The 23,061-nt window shown below is 42.7% G+C and overlaps 1 protein-coding gene across 1 annotated transcript in view; it reads right to left on the reverse strand.

The window, feature by feature from the left end:
• The window catches only part of wscd2 (WSC domain containing 2), a 128,352-nt gene that overhangs the window by 47,248 nt on the left and 58,043 nt on the right, over positions 1-23,061 (reverse strand). Inside the window, 1 exon segment of the mRNA XM_034170286.1 lies at positions 4,811-4,916. The gene's annotated coding sequence lies outside the window, so the exon portion shown is untranslated.

A 23,061-nucleotide genomic window follows, 5' to 3' on the forward strand; every position in this document is an offset into this window, starting at 1 on the left:
ACGGTTCCTGATTTAACCTTGGACATTCCACTGGTTCAGGGCCAGAATCTTTTCTCACAACCTCCTGAAGAACTTCCGCGTTCCTCCTGGTTGGAACCGGGTTGCCACGGGTGCCCAGCCGTGCCATGCCATTGGTAACTTTAATCTTATGTTTTGTCCTGGCTTTGTTTGGCGTCCCATCACCACGAATGAAGCTCTGAGTTTTTTTTTCCCCACTGTGAGCCTCCGAGCTCATAAACTTTTCCTGCTGTGTTTTTTCCAGACTGGAGTCTCCGTGCTCCGTACGTCCTGTCGTAACCCCACCGCTGTGGGCTCCCATGTCCAGGCACAGTATGTAACTCGTCGTGTATTTTCCACTGCCGCTTCCAGGCGCAGTATGTAATTCGTCATGTTTTTTTTCTCCTGGGGTTTTCCAGGCTTAGAGAGCACTTGATAAGTGGAGCTTCCAGGTCCCTGGACTTAATTAATGGTGATTTCCCTGTTAAGTGTTCAGGCTTAATTTAGACTTATTATTCCTCTGCGAGTTTTTTCCGGTTCAGATATAACTGTCCGTGTATTTCTTAAATCAACACAAAATCCTTATAACTTCCTAAATCGCACCAAAATCAGTATTATTACAGTACACACAACCGCACAGCGGTGTCACATAATTGGGGTTTTGTCCCTATATTAATAATTATATAACGGCTGAGTGGATTCTTGTCATTTGATTGGTGCTTTGTATGTCACATGACATGGATTAATTCATCCCATTTGTGTTGCATTGCATTCAGAGTGCGGCTTGGTTCCATTTAGAGTGCAAATTTGGTTCCATACGTTTGGTACCATTGCACTCACGCATGCACGCGCACATGCACGGCCTCGTGTACGAGTGCACACGTGATCATGCATACACATGCACGCATGCTCGTGCACACACACACAAAACCAATCCACTGTGCTGCCTCGAGGTTGTTAGCAGGAAGAGCGAACAAAAGCTGGAGTCATTTCTGACGTGATTTTTTATTTTATTTTATTTTATTTTTTGCTGCACTGAGGATGTATACAGTCTTATTTTTGTTGTTCACGCATGCACAAGCGCCGACCAGGTTGTGTGTGAGTGCGCGCATGCGCGGGGGACACGACTCTAATGAGTCAGAATTTGAGCTAACTGACACTGCTAATTCTTGTAAGATACAGACACACACACACACACACACATACACACAAAACAAATTCACTGTGCTGTCTGTTAGCAGGAAGAGAAAGAAAACCTGAACTCATTTCTGACGTGACGTTTTTTTTTTCGCTGCACTGAGGAGGTCCACTGCTCGACCGAGCTGGTTGCGTGTGTGCGCGCGCGCCGGGGAACAGTGACATGATGATTTGATTGAGTTAACTGACGCTGCTATACACACACACGCACACACACACACAAAATCCAAAGCCATCTGGATGTATAAAGAGATGCTAACATGAAACTCTGATGTGATTTCTGGCTGGACTGAGAAACTACACAAAGTCTTTTTTTTTTTTAATGAAAGTCCAAAGTCAGTGCACAGCATCACTGGACTACACGTCACAGTGGAACACCAAAATGTAAGTCTCTTTTCTGTTGTTTAGAAATGAATAAAATATAAAATGACAAGGAACTATTTTAGCCATTATATAAAACAAATAATGAATGTTTTTACATTCTTTCAATGGTACAAATATTTCATTCGTTGAAAGCTGGAACATACCATTCAACTTTTCGCCTCGTTGAATGGTATGTTCCAGCTTTCACCTCATGAAATATTCGTACCATTGAACTCATAAACATTCATTATTTGTATACTAACACCAGGGATCTCCATGGGCTCTTTTATGGTGGAAGCCCTCCACAGTTAAATCCTCTTGCTCCACAGTAAAATTGCTTGCTGCCAATAAAATCAATGTCTACAAGTACATTGTAGGTATTTTGTACAAACTCAATATATTTCCCGTGAATATAGTGTCACACAGCTGTTCTATTTTTACAGAAACAAGAACTCACAGAGTAACAGATCACTGCTCCTAACAATCTTTGGCCTCACCATCTGAGACTGCTCTGCCCTACGATTGGATATTGGAAAACCATGAGACGGTGAACCAATTTCGATTGGACGCTCACATTGCGCACGTCATCACACAGCATCTATGAGGAGTACAAAGATGGTGGATGGCTGGCCGAAAGTCCGTGGAGTTAAGAAAAACAACAGTAAAAAATAAATTTACAACAGAAAACTCGAATATCCGTAAGACTTTATTTGTATGTCCGTATGACTCTGAAACTCGGAAAAATCTGTATAATTTACGGACAATCCGTATAGGTTTACATGTATGAATCTTCTGGCTGTCACCTGGTCCCTGTCCTCAGTTCCTGGTTCCGGTCCTGTTGTCCTGTCAGTCCCTGGTTCCAGTCCGGTTGCCCTGTCTGTCCGGTCTACTGCGCAGTACCCCCTTATTCAATAAACGTTTGTGTTTACCTCCTGTGTCTGCCTTACTGCTCCTGCACCTGTGTCAAACCCGTTCCTCAATCATAACACTAATGATGCTGTTGTATCCAGCTTTGTTATTAAGAACAAGAAAACAGCAAAACATACATAGTGAAGTGAAAAAAGCATAGATTTTCAAGTCTGTAAGAAAGGACCTATCATTGTGTCTGTCACTTTAAATGGAAAGGAACCATTTTGTCACTTTAACATTGCAAGAGAGGGCTCTAAAAAAAAATCATTCATTCATCTATCCGGATAAAAGCTCAGATGCAGTGGAAGAAAATGTGTTTGGAGGCAGGAGAGTGATCTTAAGTCGGTTTATGCACAGTAACAGACAGGGCTAAAAAGATCTCTGCCAAGATCGTGTACACTTCTATTTATTAGTGTCATGAGATTAAATTAAAAAGTACTTTTCAGAGTTTTCTAAAAAGAATCTAATAAATGATTGTGAAAATGCATAATCCTGCTGGTTACAGTACTTTTCCAGATTTTGCAACATTTTTCTGAAAGGCTTGAAGGCTAAACTTTCAGATTTTCCTTCTGCAGTCCCTTTCAAAGACGTCTCTGTTCTGGGATGAGTTTGAAGGGGCACATTTTGAGGTTGTAATGCAACACTCCTCAGGGTCACAGAATATTCCACAACATCGGAGGTGACAGTCGCCCTCATGACCCTGTGTCTGCCCCAGTACAAGTTTGCAGAATACTTGTCACATGAAACCTCTGGACCTCTTATGTCTTGTACAAATATCTCATATTCTGCTTATGGAGTTTCTGAGCACAATGACAGGAGTGGTGTTGTCTTATACTTTGTCCCTGTGTCCTGTTCAGTCAGGTCAAACAAAACTTGAAAATGCCAAGCATGAAATAAAAAAAAACCAAACAAACAAACAAAAAAAAAAAAAAAAAAAAAAAAAAAAAAAGACATAGGAGGAAGCAAAGTAGTTATATGTGATTACTGCACATGCATGTTATTTCATATGGAATGCATTTACCAAATATTTCATTGTTATGAACCACATTTAATCCATAGGGATTCTGATAAATACTGTTACACCATGTAAATCTTTGTATTAATTTTTAACAGCTGTGCAAACAAAAATGAGCGATGACTCGTATGCTGGATCAAGATTTTTCAGTCCAGTCTCAGTATTTTGAAATGCACTACCTCCTGAAGTGCTCCATTTTTGGTTTATTAAAAATGAAAATATTGGTTTGGAAAGGAGAAACACAACCATATGTGTTTGGTTCCCTAAAGGTCCATATTTTATTTTCTTTTTTTTAAAGCAAGACTGCAGATATAACATTTTGTCCTGCCTCACAATCCCACCTGGTGGCATTTGGGTCATAAGGTCGTGCAAAAAATGCACAAGAGAGCATTGTTTAATAGCTGTGCCTGTAGCTTCAAGGGGACTCATTCGAGCGCATTCTCCTGCCAAGACCAAAACACAGTGATTCACAGTGTTAAATAAAGACTGCATTCCATCAAAAATGTTTTACAGGTTCTTCCTCTTGATAAGGTTGATCATTCTGATGATGCTTGGACATCAACTAAACACTAAGGAGTGATTCCGCTAACAAGTCAGAAAATAAATACCACTGAAAACAGGAAAACACAATCTCCTTAGTCAAGTTTGGGAACTTATTAAACAAAAACAAATAAAAAAAAAGAAAGAAAGAAAGGAAAAGAAAGAAAAGAAATCCATACCCTTTTCAGATGTGCTTCAAAATTATGATACACATCCCATGTCATGGCAAATAATTTAGCCAGTTTTAATACCTCCAAACAATATGTTTCTGTAACATAAATAAATCCAACAACAACAACGCACAAAATAATTGCTGCTTTTAATGACTGCACTAATTCACTTTGAATTAGTGAATTTTATTGCTCATTTTATGATTTACTTTAATGATACAAAATCACTAACATTCCATTTTTTGCACGATTTTCCAAACTGAGTGCTGTTGTATAACTAGTAGGACCCCATTGATGTGTGGAGTGAATTTGGTGACACCACATCTGAATTTATTGAATATTTTTCTGGTGTCTTGTTTTTGCACTTTGTAGACGGTCTCTAGGCTTCCATTTTCCGCCGTCTGCTCGTTCAGATCAATACTATTTTTCCAGCTCAGAGGATGGCTCGTATGGATAAAAATAAGGTTGTAGCTCCTTGTCTACCTTCTTGAGGTTTGAAACTAGTGTTGTTTGTTTTTTTTACAATGTTTCTCTTAAGATTATTGAGCCATTTACCGGAGAGGGAGGTTTCTGTCCTCTGTGAGTTTGAAAGGTGGACCGACCCAGTCAAACTCCTCACCTGACACCATCCCCGGAGCGAGAAAACATCCAGCGGGACCAGGCGCTTGACACCAGAAGCGACAGCTGCCTGGATCACCTCCTCACCTCACCGGCTGTTGTGACCCCTGCCAAAAAAAATAAATAAAATAAACATTTTGCGGTGATAGGGTTTGCGATCAAGATTTCCTGCAGTAATTGAGCCATAAACTGAAATCCATAAACTACTTAAACTGAAAAAATATATATACATCATGAATGATATTCACGTTTTGCGAGACCCGCATTCACATTTTGTGACACCCGCGTTCACGTTTTGTGAGATAATTTTTCAGTATTCACGTTTTGCAATTAACAGTTTGTGGATAATTCACGATTTGCAGCTGATTCACGTTTTGGGGGTTAACAGCTCTCATGCTCTTCATGTTACATCATCTGGGGATAAGCAGCATCAATGGGCCTGAGGGCCTGTGTAGTTCTTCCTTCTCTTCATGTGCTGTAGCTTCCACTTGAACACCATGTTGACAAAAATAACATATTAGACCACTGTTATTTGCCCTACATCTGGCTCTCTGTTCACATCAGATCAGACTTTAAAATGAATTACCATCATGGCTGGCATTTCACTTTTGGCAGAAATTGTACAGCTTGATCTTGTATTTTCTTTTTTTAAATTAGAATTCAGGTTTATCTTTTCTCATCAAAAAGAAAAAGAAGTCATCAGGCTACAGAAGACTTTCCCATCCTGCCTTCTTCCATCCTTTAACTTCGCTGAAGTAAGGCTTTTTGGTTCTGGCAAATCTTTCAAATCTAAACATAAAAGTCATCCTTCTTTATGATCTTTCAATTAGCTACAGCTGGCAAAATAACTATTAAACACATCTCCATTTTTCTCAGTAAATCTTTCGAAAGGTGCTATTGACATGAAATTTTCACCAGATGTCAGTAACAACCAAAGTAATCCATATATATAAAGAAATCAAACCAAATAAGTACAGAAATTAACTAATGTGTAATAATGTGAAAAGGGAAAATTATTCAATAGTGAAGAAAGGGACGTGCAAAAAGGCATGGAAAGCCAAAACACCAGCTTTAATCTACCAGTAATTAGAAAGCAATCCTGCCCCTTGGCAGTGCTAATTAATATCAGCTGGTTAAGTCCCAAATGATGGCCTATTAAATGCTGTCTCATTACTAAGGTGTCACACAAGAAACATCTCATGATGGGTAAAAGCAAAGAGTTCTCTCAAGATCTTAGCAAACTTATCACTGCAAAACAGTTACAGTAGGATTTCTGAACTTCTGAATGTTACAGTGAGCACAGAAGGGGCCATAATCTGAAAGTGGAAAGAACATCATTTTACCATAAACTGGGTATGACCAGCTGAGGAATGAAAATAATCATCAGAAGACTTGTCCAGGAGCCAAGGAACACTTGTGGAGAGCATCAGAAAGACCTGGAATTAGCAGATACAGCTGTTTCAAAGAAAAAAAAAAAAAAAGCAATGCACTCAACGGCCATGGTCTACATACACACTCACAATGCAAGACTCCACTGACAAAGAAGAAGCATGTTGAAACTTGTTTAAAGTTTGCTGCGCAACATTTAGACAAGCCCGTGAAATACTGGGAGAATATAGTCTGGTCAGATGAGGCCAAAATTTAACTCTTTGGATGCCATAATACACACCATAAATGGCACTGTGCATCACCCCAAAAACACCACACCAACAGTGAAGTTTGGAGGTGGGAACATCATGGTGTGGCTGTTTTTCAGCGTACAGCACTGGCAAACTTGTACTGAGACATTCTTGATAAAAATCTGCCAGGATGATGAAAATGAAACGAGAGCTGACATTTCAGCAAGACAATGATCCCAAACACACAGACAAGGAAGATCTCAATTGGGTACAGAGAATGAAAATAAAGCTGCTAGAATGTTCCAGCCAATCACCTGACTTGAACCCAATAGAAAATTTGTGGAATTGACTAAAAATCAGACTTCATGGAAGATGTCCACAGAACATTTAATATTTGAAGACTATGAGACTCGTATTTTATTTGTGTGGATAAATGGGCTAAAATCACACCTGAGCAGTGCATGCAACTAGTTTCTCCGTACAGGAGATGTCTTGGAGCTGTCATTACTAACAAAGGCTTTTGTATAAAGTATTAAATAAATTTCAGTAAGCACATTCAATATTTTTTCCCTGTGCCATTTCATTTTATTACAGATAATTTCTGTACTGATTTATTTTGGTTTCTTTGCATCTATGGAGTACTTGGGTTGTTACTAACATCTGGTGAAAATTTAATGTCAATAGCACCTTTAGAAATATATTTACGGAGAAAGATGGTGATGTCTTATTTTACCCGCTGTATGTTAAAACAAACTATAATAGTCATACTTGTTGTATGGCTGGGGGGCCTGGCTGCCTTTTTGTTTCTGTCTTTTGGTTTTCCTTCCAGGTGGCTTGCATTTGGGACTGAATGGCTGTGTTGCTGAGGTTATCAGGACCTCACCCTGATCACCTGCGGCTCGTCAGGACTCACAGCTGTGGTGCATCTATATGGATTGGAACATGGTGGCATTTAAGACTGGAGTATACAGTGTGTATTTGCCAGAGACTCGACCTTGTGACCAGACGGGTGAGATCGTCGTCTCGGGAGCCATCTCATCATCAGTGGATGCAGAGAACGTCCAGGGTTTGATGCACGGTCTGTGAAAGAGGAGGGGGTGAGGTCTCACGCTCGTCAGCACACTTCCTGAGGTACGTTAGATTTTGTGACTAACGTTTATACAGTCAGTAAATGTGTGTCCCTCACACCTTATTATATTGAGCTGTACGTTAGTCATGTATCGGCTTCCACTGCAGTGGAGTTTTGTGAACTGGATGTTCCATGCCTGCAGGTTGGGAAGCTGATTAGTAATTAAGCCAGGAAGTGTTTGCTGTTTATGTACACCTTTGAGTGGTCTCTCTGTGTGTAGAGTGTGGACTCACATAATGGTTCCTTCTTTCACAGACTCGGTTTGTTGCGGCCACCTGGGGGGTGTCGGTGGGGTCCTTGGGTCCGAACGGCTTCTGGCTCCGGACCGTTAGCGCTGCTGGGAGCGCACCGTATCACCACCATGCCAGACCACGCACTCTTTGTTGTTTTTGTATCACATCACTGTTATGTATTAAATTCAGTTAGCCTTGTAACCGTGCTCTGCTATTTCATACTGGGTCCTTCAAACGCTGGTCGGTTCTCCGAGCTGCGTCCGACACATAACAGTAGTCTCTGGCCAAACATCACGGACCCCAGCGGTTAGCAGAGACGGTAACGCGCCGGGAAGGCGGCAGCAGACGTTCAGTAGTTATCCGGATCAGTTGCGGGGTGCTCTCCGCCCGGATGGTGCGTGTTTGAGACCCATTGCTGAATACTGATTTGTGCTCTCTTGCAGCCGTGTTCCTGTGTTGTGCCTTATCCGTGGGTCGTGGTGGAGTGTGACTGGCGACGGCTTCGCGTCACGCTTCCGACCGGATAAGAGGTTTTTAAACGGGAGCTGCAAGAGTGTGTCTGTAATGGGTGCACGCGCACGGCGGAGCTCTGTGGCACGGGTCGCTGAGCTTCCGTGTTACAGTTGTAGCCCCGTTTCCCCGGATAAAGATAACTACTGCGTCTGTTGTATCAGCTCCGGCGTATTTAGTTGAGCACATTTGGTTGTGTGTTGCACACAGCTGCGCACGGAGATGCAGCTCGTTTGTTTTTTGTCACCAACGGGTTTTTTTCATTGTTAGCACTTTGGCTCCCTCTTTTGGTGACTTAGTCACATTACCGTTAAGCTCTTAAGTTAGAACAGGTGTGTTCGACTTGTTTGAGCTTAACGGTATACGTCACTGATTTGTTTTGTGTTAGTTCATTTTGTGTGGGTGTTTTTTTAGTTGGTTTTTGTGTCAATTTTATTTTTTGTTTTACACTATTTAGTGTCTGGGGTCGTGACCCTGCAGTTCTGTCAAAAAAAAAAAAAAAAAAAAAGGACCCAAACAACTGTATGTTGGTCTGTTAGTCTTTCTTTTTATTTCTTTTTGTTGCACCTCCCCAGGGTTTGATGGGACGGTCCCCTGGGGGGTGATGGGGTGGTACTTGGGTTTTTTTTTCTCTTTTTTTTTGTTTGTTTTTGTTATGCCCTCCCTTCTCCTCTGACTCCAGCCGGGTGAGCCGTAGTGTCGGCGTTGCTGGAGGGGTGCAGTTTGGTTGTGCTGGGCATTTCCCAGGTAGCCTCTGCACCCGGGAGGGGTGGGGGGGTTTGGGGTATTTCTTTTTCTTCCCTCTCTTCTCCTCTGGCTCCAGCCGGGTGAGCCGTAGTGTCGGCGTTGCTGGAGTGGTGCAGTTTGGTTATACTGGGCGTTTCCCGGGTAACCTCTGCACCTGGGGGGAGGGGGGGGGTGTTTTTTGATCCCTGTTCCACCTCCGGCTTCAGCACGCCTTTGGCCGTCTGCCATCGGCGTGGCTGAGGTTTGGGGCAGTGGGATATACCTGCAGCTAGTGGCTGGTGTAGAAGTCGGAGGAGTGGCGCCGTTTTGTGCCGTTTGCCATAACCGCTGTTCCACTCCTCCCGGTTGGCTTCTGGGGTATAGTCACGGTTGGTGACACTGGACGTGCTTCCAGTTTCCACTGCGCCAAGGGGGTGGGGTTGGGGTTGTTTTGTTTGTATGGTTTTTTTTTCTCTCTTCTTGTTTTTCCCCCCAGTTTCCGCCCTCAGGGTTTGACTGTGGTGTCCTCTGGGGGGGAAAGGGCTGTGGGTCCATCTAGCCATAGATGGCCGGAGCTGGGTCCATTGGTCATGAGGGGAGGTGTCTCCTGGGGTTGACGAGTGGTCCTCTGGGAGGCGCTGGGAGTCCCCGTGGGTGACGTTGGATCCCAGAGGGACCTCGGCTGTGGTTATTACTCCTGGAGCTGGCGGGAAGTCCTCTGGGGGGTGTTGGTCCCTACATGTCGTTTGGGGGGGGGGGGGGGGTGTTTTAGCGCTTTTATTTGTAAGCTTAAGTTTGGGGTTTTTCTTTTCTCCTCTTCCCGGGGTTTGATAGGACGGTCCCCTGGGGAGGGGGGGTGGTTTGGTTGTTTGTGTTTGTCTTTTTTGTTTTATGACTTATGACCGCACATGGTTGGATAAAGGCTGACCGCACAGGTTTAAGAACTCCTGGCCACACCTGTGCTAAGTGACTGACTGAAACAAAGGCAAGGATGCAGCCAGAGGAGAGGACATCAACCATTCTGTTGGAAGACGAATGCAGATGCGGTTTCCAGCCATGGTCCCTGGAGGGGGGTGTTTCTCCTGGGCCAGGTTTGTGTGGTCGCCGGGAGGCTTCCCGTGAGGGTGGGGTACTGTTGTATGGCTGGGGGGCCTGGCTGCCTTTTTGTTTCTGTCTTTTGGTTTTCCTTCCAGGTGGCTTGCATTTGGGACTGAGTGGCTGTGTTGCTGAGGTTATCAGGACCTCACCCTGATCACCTGCGGCTCGTCAGGACTCACAGCTGTGGTGCATCTATATGGATTGGAACATGGTGGCATTTAAGACTGGAGTATACAGTGTGTATTTGCCAGATACTCGACCTTGTGACCAGACGGGTGAGATCGTCGTCTCGGGAGCCATCTCATCATCAGTGGATGCAGAGAACGTCCAGGGTTTGATGCACGGTCTGAGAAAGAGGAGGGGGTGAGGTCTCACGCTCGTCAGCACACTTCCTGAGGTACGTTAGATTTTGTGACTAACGTTTATACAGTCAGTAAAAGTGGTGTCCCTCACACCTTATTATATTGAGCTGTACGTTAGTCATGTATCGGCTTCCACTGCAGTGGAGTTTTGTGAACTGGATGTTCCATGCCTGCAGGTTGGGAAGCTGATTAGTAATTAAGCCAGGAAGTGTTTGCTGTTTATGTACACCTTTGAGTGGTCTCTCTGTGTGTAGAGTGTGGACTCACATAATGGTTCCTTCTTTCACAGACTCGGTTTGTTGCGGCCACCTGGGGGGTGTCGGCGGGGTCCTTGGGTCCGAACGGCTTCTGGCTCCGGACCGTTAGCGCTGCTGGGAGCGCACCGTATCACCACCACGCCAGACCGCGCACTCTTTTGTTGTTTTGTATCACATCACTGTTATGTATTAAATTCAGTTAGCCTTTGTACCGTGCTCTGCTTATTTCATACTGGGTCCTTCAAACGCTGGTCGGTTCTCCGAGCTGCGTCCGACACATAACAATACTTTGTCATATAAAACCTACTTGAGCCCCTGCAAACTTAAAAAGATACGGGAAAAAAAAGGCTTGGCTTCACAAGTTCAGCTTTGTGATCACTATGTCATCTCATACTGAGAGCAGATCTGGATAACAGCCAAAATTTTATCCATTTTCCCTAGCTCAAGGACTGTTTCCCTATCAATCAATCAATCAACTTTTTTCTTATATAGCGCCAAATCACAACAAACAGTTGCCCCAAGGCGCTCCATATTGTAAGGCAAGGCCATACAATAATTATGAAAAACCCCAACGGTCAAAACGACCCCCTATGAGCAAGCACTTGGCAACAGTGGGAAGGAAAAACTCCCTTTTAACAGGAAGAAACCTCCAGCAGAACCAGGCTCAGGGAGGGGCAGTCTTCTGCTGAGACTGGTTGGGGCTGAGGGAAAAAACCAGGAAAAAGACATGCCGTGAAGGGGGGCAGAGATCGATCACTAATGATTAAATGCAGAGTGATGCATACGGAGCAAAAAGAGAAAGAAACAGTGCATCATGGGAACCCCCCACAATCTACGTCTAAAGCAGCATAACCAAGGGATGGTCCAGGGTCACCCGATCCAGCCCTAACTATAAGCCTTAGCGAAAAGGAAAGTTTTAAGCCTAATCTTAAAAGTAGAGAGGGTATCTGTCTCCCTGATCTGAATTGGGAGCTGGTTCCACAGGAGAGGAGCCTGAAAGCTGAAGGCTCTGCCTCCCATTCTACTCTTACAAACCCTAGGAACTACAAGTAAGCCCGCAGTCTGAGAGCGAAGCGCTCTAATGGGGTAATATGGTACTACGAGGTCCCTAAGATAAGATGGGACCTGATTATTCAAAACCTTATAAGTAAGAAGAAGAATTTTAAATTCTATTCTAGAATTAACAGGAAGCCAATGAAGAGAGGCCAACACGGGTGAGATATGCTCTCTCCTGCTAGTCCCCGTCAGTACTCTAGCTGCAGCATTCTGAACCAACTGAAGGCTTTTTAGGGAACTTTTAGGACAACCTGATAATAATGAATTACAATAGTCCAGCCTAGAGGAAATAAATGCATGAATTAGTTTTTCAGCATCACTCTGAGACAAGACCTTTCTGATTTTAGAGATATTGCGTAAATGCAAAAAGGCAGTCCTACAAATTTGTTTAATATGCGCTTTGAATGACATATCCTGATCAAAAATGACTCCAAGATTTCTCACAGTATTACTAGAGATCAGGGAAATGCCATCCAGAGTAACGATCTGGTTAGACACCATGCTTCTAAGATTTGTGGGGCCAAGTACAATAACTTCAGTTTTATCTGAGTTTAAAAGCAGGAAATTAGAGGTCATCCATGTCTTTATGTCTGTAAGACAATCCTGCAGTTTAGCTAATTGGTGTGTATCCTCAGGCTTCATGGATAGATAAAGCTGGGTATCATCTGCGTAACAATGAAAATTTAAGCAATACCGTCTAATAATACTGCCTAAGGGAAGCATGTATAAAGTGAATAAAATTGGTCCTAGCACAGAACCTTGTGGAACTCCATAATTAACTTTAGTCTGTGAAGAAGATTCCCCATTTACATGAACAAACTGTAATCTATTAGACAAATATGATTCAAACCACCGCAGCGCAGTGCCTTTAATACCTATGACATGCTCTAATCTGTGTAATAAAATTTTATGGTCAACAGTATCAAAAGCAGCACTGAGGTCCAACAGAACAAGCACAGAGATAAGTCCACTGTCCGAAGCCATAAGAAGATCATTTGTAACCTTCACTAATGCTGTTTCTGTACTATGATGAATTCTAAAACCTGACTGAAACTCTTCAAATAGACCATTCCTCTGCAGGTGATCAGTTAACTGTTTTACAACTACCCTCTCAAGAATCTTCGAGAGAAAAGGAAGGTTGGAAATTGGCCTATAATTAGCTAAGATAGCTCGATCAAGTGATGGCTTTTTAAGTAATGGTTTAATTACTGCCACCTTAAAGGCCTGTGGTACATAACCAACTAACAAAGATAGATTGATCAAATTTAAGATTGAAGCATTAAATAATGGTAGGACTTCCTTGAGCAGCCTGGCAGGAATGGGGTCCAATAAACATGCCGATGGTTTGGACGAAGCAACCAATGAAAATAACTCAGACAGAACAACCGGAGAGAAAGAGTCTAATCAAATACCGGCATCACTGAAAGCAGCCAAAGATAACGATACATCTTTGGGATGGTTATGAGTAATTTTTTCTCTAATAGTCAAAATTGTGTTAGCAAAGAAAGTCATGAAGTCATTACTAGTTAAAGTTAATGGAATACTCAGCTCAATAGAGCTCTGACTCTTTGTCAGCCTAGCTACAGTGCTGAAAAGAAACCTGAGGTTATTCTTATTTTCTTCAATTAGTGATGAGTAGAAAGATGTCCTAGCTTTACGGAGGTCTTTTTTATAGAGCAACAAACTCTTTTTCCAGGCTAAGTGAAGATCTTCTAAGTTAGTGAGACGCCATTTCCTCTCCAACTTACGGGTTATCTGCTTTAAGCTACGAGTTTGTGAGTTATACCACGGAGTCAGACACTTCTGATTTAAAGCTCTCTTTTTCAGAGGAGCTACAGCATCCAAAGTTGTCTTCAAAGAGGATGTAAAACTATTGACGAGATACTCTAACTCCCTTACAGAGTTTAGGTAGCTACTCTGCTCTGTGTTGGTATATGACATTAGAGAACATAACAAAGGAATCATATCCTTAAACCTAGTTACAGCGCTTTCTGAAAGACTTCTAGTGTAATGAAACTTATTCCCCACTGCAGGGTAGTCCATCAGGGTAAATGTAAATGTTATTAAAAAATGATCAGACAGAAGGGAGTTTTCAGGGAATACTGTTAAATCTTCTATTCCCATACCATAAGTCAGAACAAGATCTAAGATATGATTAAAGTGGTGGGTGGACTCATTTACTTTTTGAGCAAAGCCGATAGAGTCCAATAATAGACCAAATGCAGTGCTGAGGCTGTCATTCTCAGCATCTGTGTGGATATTAAAATCGCCCACTATAATTATCTTATCTGAGCTAAGCACTAAGTCAGACAAAAGGTCTGAAAATTCACAGAGAAACTCACAGTAACGACCAGGTGGACGATAGATAATAACAAATAAAACGGGTTTTTGGGACTTCCAATTTGGATGGACAAGACTAAGAGACAAGCTTTCAAATGAATTAAAGCTCTGTCTAGGTTTTTGATTAATTAATAAGCTGGAATGGAAGATTGCTGCTAATCCTCCGCCCCGGCCCGTGCTACGAGCATTCTGACAGTTAGTGTGACTCGGGGGTGTTGACTCATTTAAACTAACATATTCATCCTGCTGTAACCAGGTTTCTGTTAGGCAGAATAAATCAATACGTTGATCAATTATTATATCATTTACCAACAGGGACTTAGAAGAGAGAGACCTAATGTTTAATAGACCACATTTAACTGTTTTAGTCTGTGGTGCAATTGAAGGTGCTATATTATTTTTTCTTTTTGAATTTTTATGCTTAAATAGATTTTTACTGGTTATTGGTGGTCTGGGAGCAGGCACCGTCTCTACGGGGATGGGGTAATGAGGGGATGGCAGGGGGAGAGAAGCTGCAGAGAGGTGTATAAGACCACAGCTCTGCCTCCTGGTCCCAACGCTGGACAGTCACAGTTTGGAGGATCCAAGAAAATTGGCCAGATTTCTAGAAATGAGAACTGCTCCATCTAAAGTGGGATGGATGCCGTCTCTCCTAACAAGACCAGGTTTTCCCCAGAAGCTTTGCCAATTATCAATGAAGCCCACCTCATTTTTTGGACACCACTCAGACAGCCAGCAATTCAAGGAGAACATGCGGCTAAACATGTCACTCCCGGTCTGATTGGGGAGGGGCCCAGAGAAAACTACAGAGTCCGACATTGTTTTTGCAAAGTTACACACGATTTAATGTTAATTTTAGTGACCTCCGATTGGCGTAACCGAGTGTCATTACTGCCGACGTGAATTACAATCTTACCAAATTTACGCTTAGCCTTAGCCAGCAATTTCAAATGTCCTTCGATGTCGCCTGCTCTGGCCCCCGGAAGACAATTGACAATGGTTGCTGGTGTCGCTAACTTCACATTTCTCAAAACAGAGTCGCCAATAACCAGAGTTTGATCCTCGGCGAGTGTATCGTCGAGTGGGGAAAAACGGTTAGAGATGTGAACGGGTTGACGGTGTACACGGGGCTTCTGTTTAGGGCTACGCTTCCTCCTCACAGTCACCCAGTCAGCCTGCTTTCCCGACTGCCCGGGATCTGCCAGGGGGGAACTAGCGGCAGCTAAGCTACCTTGGTCCGCACCGACTACAGGGGCCTGGCTAGCTGTAGAATTTTCCACGGTGCGGAGCCGAGTCTCCAATTCGCCCAGCCTGGCCTCCAAAGCTACGAATAAGCTGCACTTATTACAAGTACCGTTACTGCTAAAGGAGGCCGAGGAATAACTAAACATTTCACACCCAGAGCAGAAAAGTGCGGGAGAGACAGGAGAAGCCGCCATGCTAAATCGGCTAAGAGCTAGTAGCTACGCAATCTAGCGGATTCCTAAAAACACACAAAGTGAATAATGTGTAAATAATTTAAAGGTGATTCAGCAGAAGGAGTGCCCCAATCAAGGCACCAAACAGGCCATGAAGCAGCACAGGCAACGCACGACAACAGTGCTAAAAGAGAAAAAAAATAAAATAAAATAAAATAAAAAAAAAATAAAAAAATAAAAAAATAAAAACGAAAGCGTTAGCAAGCTAGTTAGCTTGGCAACGCTGATGAAAGTTAGCAGATAAAAGTGCTCCGTCGCGATGTTTCGACCGTTAGAGGTCTTCTTTAGGCGTTGGAGCACAGTAAAAAAGTTAACAAAAAAAAAAAAAAAAAAAAAAAAGGTAAAAAAGTAAAAAAAGTCTTGAAAAAGACTGTTAATTCAAGTCCAAAGCAGCAGGTAGCAGTCTCAGTGTAAACAGTCCCAACAGAGAGCCAAAATTCTGATGTGTAGCAGCAGGAAAGACCCGTCTGCTGTTAATCAGTGAAATCACCTGCTGGACTTGGTGATTACAAAGAAACCTGCACCCTCTTTGCCGTTTCTGCAGTCAGGTTGACAGCTATGCCTTGCTCTTAGCTCTGGGAAGGAGCTAAGAGCTTTTTTTCCCTACAAAATTAGGATTTTTTTTTTTTTTTTGACAAAGTCTCACGTACTCTCTGCCCCTCTTGAGTCAGCTGGCAGAGTTAATACACCAAAAAAGCGACAACGCTACAACAACAGGAAGCACCATCGTAATCTTATAGCCAAATGATGCCAATTACCCTTGTGGAGTGGACATGACACTGCATTCATATTAAATGAAATGCAAATATTTAATTAGTGCAGATATGGGTAGGAAACATCAAAGCTAATCTTTGCTGAGCAGGCCAACAGGCAGCTCGTTTGTGCTTCTGGCAAACGGCTGCATAAGTACATCCATAGATACTCTTCACATCTGTAGTAGAACTCACTGACCATAAAGTCTTCTGAACGAGGCGAAACAGTGGTTAGCTCTGATGCCTCACCTGGCACAAAAAGGATGTTGAACTGATGCCAAGAAATGGACACACACAGCTGTGACAGATGTGAAGCTGGGGCAACAATTTCCCCTCATGCAAATCTGAGAGCAAGTTAAGAACTCAGAGAACAGTAAAGTTTGCCATTTTCTGGCTGAAGTAAAACAAATATGCAGTTTAGCTGCATGATTCTGCAGCTGTACTCAATTTCTATTCCCTTGCCATTCATCTGCCAACAAGTATTATTTTCACTACATTGTGGGTGAAGCTTTCAAACTGTGAAACCTCAAAATATGTAGTGCAAATCACACCAGCTGAAGCAGATTAGCCCTGATAGCTTTCCTTCTACCGTCGGCGAGTTTCTCTTGCTGCTTTCAATGTAACAGCAGAAAGGCTCCTTTCACTCCACAGTAAAGTATGAGAAAATAAGGTGTTGGAAGGAGGGAAAAAAACAATACTGCTGTATTGAAACAATCCATGTTTACAGGGAAATGTGGTTGTCAGGTGCATAATCACCAGCATAAAGTGCATCCAAAAATTTTTTCACAATGCTTCACTTTTTACACATTTTGTTATGTTACAGCCTTATTCCAAAATGGATGCAATTCATTTTCCCCTCACAATTCTACACGATACCCCATAATGACAATGTGAAAAAAGTTTTTTTTGTGTGTGTGCGTGCAAATTTATAAAAAACAAACAAAAAACAAATCAAGTGTACAGAAGTATTCACAGCCTCAAACTGGTGCACAGGGGCATCCTGTTTCCACTGATCTTCGTTGAGATGTTTCTACACTTTAATTGGAGTCCACCTGGGGTAAATTCAGTTGATTGGACATGTTTTGGAAAGGCACACACCTGTCTACATATAAGGTCCCACAGTTGACAGTGCATGTTAGAGCACAAACCAAGCATGAAGTCAAAGGAGTTGTCTGTAGACCTCCGAGACAAGATTGTCTGGAGGCACAAATCTGGGGAAAGGTACAGAAACATTTCTTCTGCTTTGAAGGACCCACTGAGCACCTTGACCTCCATCATCTGTAAATGAAAGAAGGTCAGATCCACTAGGACTCTTCCTAGAGCTGGCCGCTCATCTAAACTTGAACTTGATCAGGGGAGAAGGGCCTTAGTCAGGTCACAATGGTCACTCTGTCAGAGCTCCAGCATTCCTCTGTGGAGAGAGGAGAACCTTCCAGAAGGACAACTATGTCTACAGCAATCCACCAATCAGGCCTGTATGGTAGAGTGGCCACACAGAAACCAGTCCTTAGTAAAAAGCACACGGCAGCCAACCTGGAGTTTGCCAAAAGGCACCTGAAGGACTCTCAGACCGTGAAAAACAAAATTCTCTGGTCTGATGAGACAAAGATTGAAATTTTTGAAATGAATGCCAGGTGTCATGTTTAGAGGAAACCAGGCACCATCCCTACAGTAAAGCATGTTGGTGGCAGCATTGTGCTGTGGGGATGTTTTTCAGCAGCAGGAACTGGGAGACTAGTAAGGATTGAGGGAAAGATGAATGCAGCAATGTACAGAGTCATCCTGGATGAAAACCTGCTCCAGAGCGCTCTTGACCTCAGACTGGAGCGACGGTTCATCTTTCAGCAGGACAATGACCCTAAGCACACAGCCAAGATATCAAAGGAGTGGCTTCAGGACAACTCTGTGAATGTCCTTGAGTGGCCCAGCCAGAGTCCAGACCTGAACCCAATTGAATATCTCTGGAAAGATCTGAAAATCTCTGTGCATCAGCACTCCCCATCCAACCTGATGGAGCTTGAGAGGTGCTGCAAAGAGGAATGGGCATAACTACTCAAAGATAGGTGCGCCAAGCTTGTGGCATCATATTCAAGAAGACCTGAGGCTGTATTTGGTTCCAAAGCTGTATCAACAAAGTATTGTGCAATGGTATGAATACTTATGTACGTGTGATTTCTTAGTTTTTTATTTCTAATACATTTGCAAAAATTTAAACAAAACTTTTTTAAATTTTGTCATTATGGGGTGTTTTGAGGATAATCTTGAAGGGAAAAAATAATTTACTCCATTTTGGAATAACGCTTTAACATAACAAAATGTGGAAAAAGTGAAGTGCTGCGAATACTTTCTGGATGCACTGTAAATGGGATAAGAAGGATTGTGGATATATTTCTTTAACTTCACACACTGCTAAATAGTAGGACTGTAGTCTGCAGTTCATGTGGGAAGTGTTCGGTTGTAGAGCAGCAGAAGAGTTAACAGAAAATCTGCAGCAGCCGTGACCCTGCTTGAACCTTGAGGCCTGTCTTTCCGCTCTCCTGCAATGTCTGCCAGTACGTGTTTGTCATGTTTGTCAAATCAAATCAAACTAAAGATCATATTTCTTCTCTGGTGATCATACTGACCATGCAGTCTAACATCACAGTCCTTCATTTTCCACGTGATTGACTTTTTCTTGCAAACAGAGTTGCGTCAGAAATCTTTGACATGCAATGAGTACACAAATTTGCGATGGGAAGGGATGTTTTGTCCGATGTGAGCAAAAATCTGTGACACAAAATCCAGTAAATACAGTGTTTATTACATCAATCAATCAATTCAATCAATTTTTTTATATAGCGCCAAATCACAACAAACAGTTGCCCCAAGGTGCTTTATATTGTAAGGCAAGGCCATACAATAATTATGTAAAACCCCAACGGTCAAAACGACCCCCTGTGAGCAAGCACTTGGCTACAGTGGGAAGGAAAAACTCCCTTTTAACAGGAAGAAACCTCCAGCAGAACCAGGCTCAGGGAGGGGCAGTCTTCTGCTGGGACTGGTTGGGGCTGAGGGAGAGAACCAGGAAAAAGACATGCTGTGGAGGGGAGCAGAGATCGATCACTAATGATTAAATGCAGAGTGGTGCATACAGAGCAAAAAGAGAAAGAAACAGTGCATCATGGGAACCCCCCAGCAGTCTACGTCTATAGCAGCATAACTAAGGGATGGTTCAGGGTCACCTGATCCAGCCCTAACTATAAGCTTTAGCAAAAAGGAAAGTTTTAAGCCTAATCTTAAAAGTAGAGAGGGTGTCTGTCTCCCTGATCTGAATTGGGAGCTGGTTCCACAGGAGAGGAGCCTGAAAGCTGAAGGCTCTGCCTCCCATTCTACTCTTACAAACCCTAGGAACTACAAGTAAGCCTGCAGTCTGAGAGCGAAGCGCTCTATTGGGGTGATATGGTACTACGAGGTCCCTAAGATAAGATGGGACCTGATTATTCAAAACCTTATAAGTAAGAAGAAGAATTTTAAATTCTATTCTAGAATTAACAGGAAGCCAATGAAGAGAGGCCAATATGGGTGAGATATGCTCTCTCCTTCTAGTCCCCGTCAGTACTCTAGCTGCAGCATTTTGAATTAACTGAAGGCTTTTTAGGGAACTTTTAGGACAACCTGATAATAATGAATTACAATAGTCCAGCCTAGAGGAAATAAATGCATGAATTAGTTTTTCAGCATCACTCTGAGACAAGACCTTTCTGATTTTAGAGATATTGCTTAAATGCAAAAAAGCAGTCCTACATATTTGTTTAATATGCGCTTTGAATGACATATCCTGATCAAAAATGACTCCAAGATTTCTCACAGTATTACTAGAGGTCAGGGTAATGCCATCCAGAGTAAGGATCTGGTTAGACACCATGTTTCTAAGATTTGTGGGGCCGAGTACAATAACTTCAGTTTTATCTGAGTTTAAAAGCAGGAAATTAGAGGTCATCCATGTCTTTATGTCTGTAAGACAATCCTGCAGTTTAGCTAATTGGTGTGTGTCCTCTGGCTTCATGGATAGATAAAGCTGGGTATCATCTGCGTAACAATGAAAATTTAAGCAATACCGTCTAATAATACTACCTAAGGGAAGCATGTATAAAGTGAATAAAATTGGTCCTAGCACAGAACCTTGTGGAACTCCATAATTAACTTTAGTCTGTGAAGAAGATTCCCCATTTACATGAACAAATTGTAATCTATTAGACAAATATGATTCAAACCACCGCAGCGCAGTGCCTTTAATACCTATGGCATGCTCTAATCTCTGTAATAAAATTTTATGGTCAACAGTATCAAAAGCAGCACTGAGGTCTAACAGAACAAGCACAGAGATGAGTCCACTGTCCGAGGCCATAAGAAGATCATTTTGTTGGGAAAGTGTAGGAACACGGACCCACAACAGGGGGCGCAAATGAACGGACAATGGAGTAAGTCAAAATAACAATGCTTTACTGTTGTGAATGTGCACAACGAATACAACCAATTACAGAAATGGACAAAAGTCAATACACAAAGGTGTCGTGTGGGCAGGCTCGAAGATAGGAGACGCCTCTCCAAGGTAAGACCGGAACCACACGGCTTCCTCCGCCACAGGACCCCGGGAATACTGGAGCCGCCAAGTCCCGAACTCCCAGGTGGCCACTGCCTCCGCGTGTCGGACCTGGTACTGCTGGCGAGGGAAAAAGAACAGTTAGATGGGGGCGCGTTTGCACCCAGAACTCCGAACGGCAGGAAAGGTACCTCCACCTCTCGTTGGAACAGTAAACCAATAACTAGCTCAGTCAAAACTGTGTACTCAGTAGGCTTTGATATGTTACCTCTCTGGTAGAAATGATATCTCGGCAATGAGGTGGAGATGCCGTCCTGCTGATATACCCCACTGATGATTGCCGTCAGCTGTCTCAGGTGATGGGTGACAGCTGTCACCGAGGCTGCTCCCGTGAGGCGGCGGCGCCCTCTGGTGCCTGGAGCCCGCACTCCAGGCAGGGCGCCCTCTGGTGATGGTGGGCCAGCAGTACCTCCTCTTCAGCGGCCCACACAACACATTTGTAACCTTCACTAATGCTGTTTCTGTACTATGATGAATTCTAAAACCTGACTGAAACTCTTCAAATAGACCATTCCTCTGCAGATGATCAGTTAGCTGTTTTACAACTACCCTTTCAAGAATTTTTGAGAGAAAAGGAAGGTTGGAGATTGGCCTATAATTAGCTAAGATAGCTGGGTCAAGTGATGGCTTTTTAAGTAATGGTTTAATTACTGCCACCTTAAAAACCTGTGGTACATAGCCAACTAACAAAGATAGATTGATCATATTTAAGATCGAAGCATTAAATAATGGTAGGGCTTCCTTGAGCAGCCTGGTAGGAATTGGGTCTAATAAACATGTTGATGGTTTGGATGAAGTAACTAATGAAAATAACTCAGACAGAACAATCGGAGAGAAAGAGTCTAACCAAATACCGGCATCACTGAAAGCAGCCAAAGATAACGATACATCTTTGGGATGGTTATGAGTAATTTTTTCTCTAATAGTCAAAATTTTGTTAGCAAAGAAAGTCATGAAGTCATTACTAGTTAAAGTTAATGGAATACTCAGCTCAATAGAGCTCTGACTCTTTGTCAGCCTGGCTACAGTGCTGAAAAGAAACCTGGGGTTGTTCTTATTTTCTTCAATTAGTGATGAGTAGAAAGATGTCCTAGCTTTACGGAGGGCTTTTTTATAGAGCAACAGACTCTTTTTCCAGGCTAAGTGAAGATCTTCTAAATTAGTGAGACGCCATTTCCTCTCCAACTTACGGGTTATCTGCTTTAAGCTACGAGTTTGTGAGTTATACCACGGAGTCAGGCACTTCTGATTTAAAGCTCTCTTTTTCAGAGGAGCTACAGCATCCAAAGTTGTCTTCAATGAGGATGTAAAACTATTGACGAGATACTCTATCTCACTTACAGAGTTTAGGTAGCTACTCTGCACTGTGTTGGTATATGGCATTAGAGAACATAAAGAAGGAATCATATCCTTAAACCTAGTTACAGCGCTTTCTGAAAGACTTCTAGTGTAATGAAACTTATTCCCCACTGCTGGGTAGTCCATCAGAGTAAATGTAAATGTTATTAAGAAATGATCAGACAGAAGGGAGTTTTCAGGGAATACTGTTAAGTCTTGTATTTCCATACCATAAGTCAGAACAAGATCTAAGCTATGATTAAAGTGGTGGGTGGACTCATTTACTTTTTGAGCAAAGCCAATTGAGTCTAATAATAGATTAAATGCAGTGTTGAGGCTGTCATTCTCAGCATCTGTGTGGATGTTAAAATCGCCCACTATAATTATCTTATCTGAGCTAAGCACTAAGTCAGACAAAAGGTCTGAAAATTCACAGAGAAACTCACAGTAACAACCAGGTGGACGATAGATAATAACAAATAAAACTGGTTTTTGGGACTTCCAATTTGGATGGACAAGACTAAGAGACAAGCTTTCAAATGAATTAAAGCTCTGTCTGGGTTTTTGATTAATTAATAAGCTGGAATGGAAGATTGCTGCTAATCCTCCGCCCCGGCCCGTGCTACGAGCATTCTGACAGTTAGTGTGACTCAGGGGTGTTGACTCATTTAAACTAACATATTCATCCTGCTGTAACCAGGTTTCTGTAAGG

Source organism: Thalassophryne amazonica, chromosome 5 (genome assembly GCF_902500255.1).
Source record: "Thalassophryne amazonica chromosome 5, fThaAma1.1, whole genome shotgun sequence".
Classification (NCBI taxonomy): Eukaryota; Metazoa; Chordata; class Actinopteri; order Batrachoidiformes; family Batrachoididae; genus Thalassophryne; species Thalassophryne amazonica.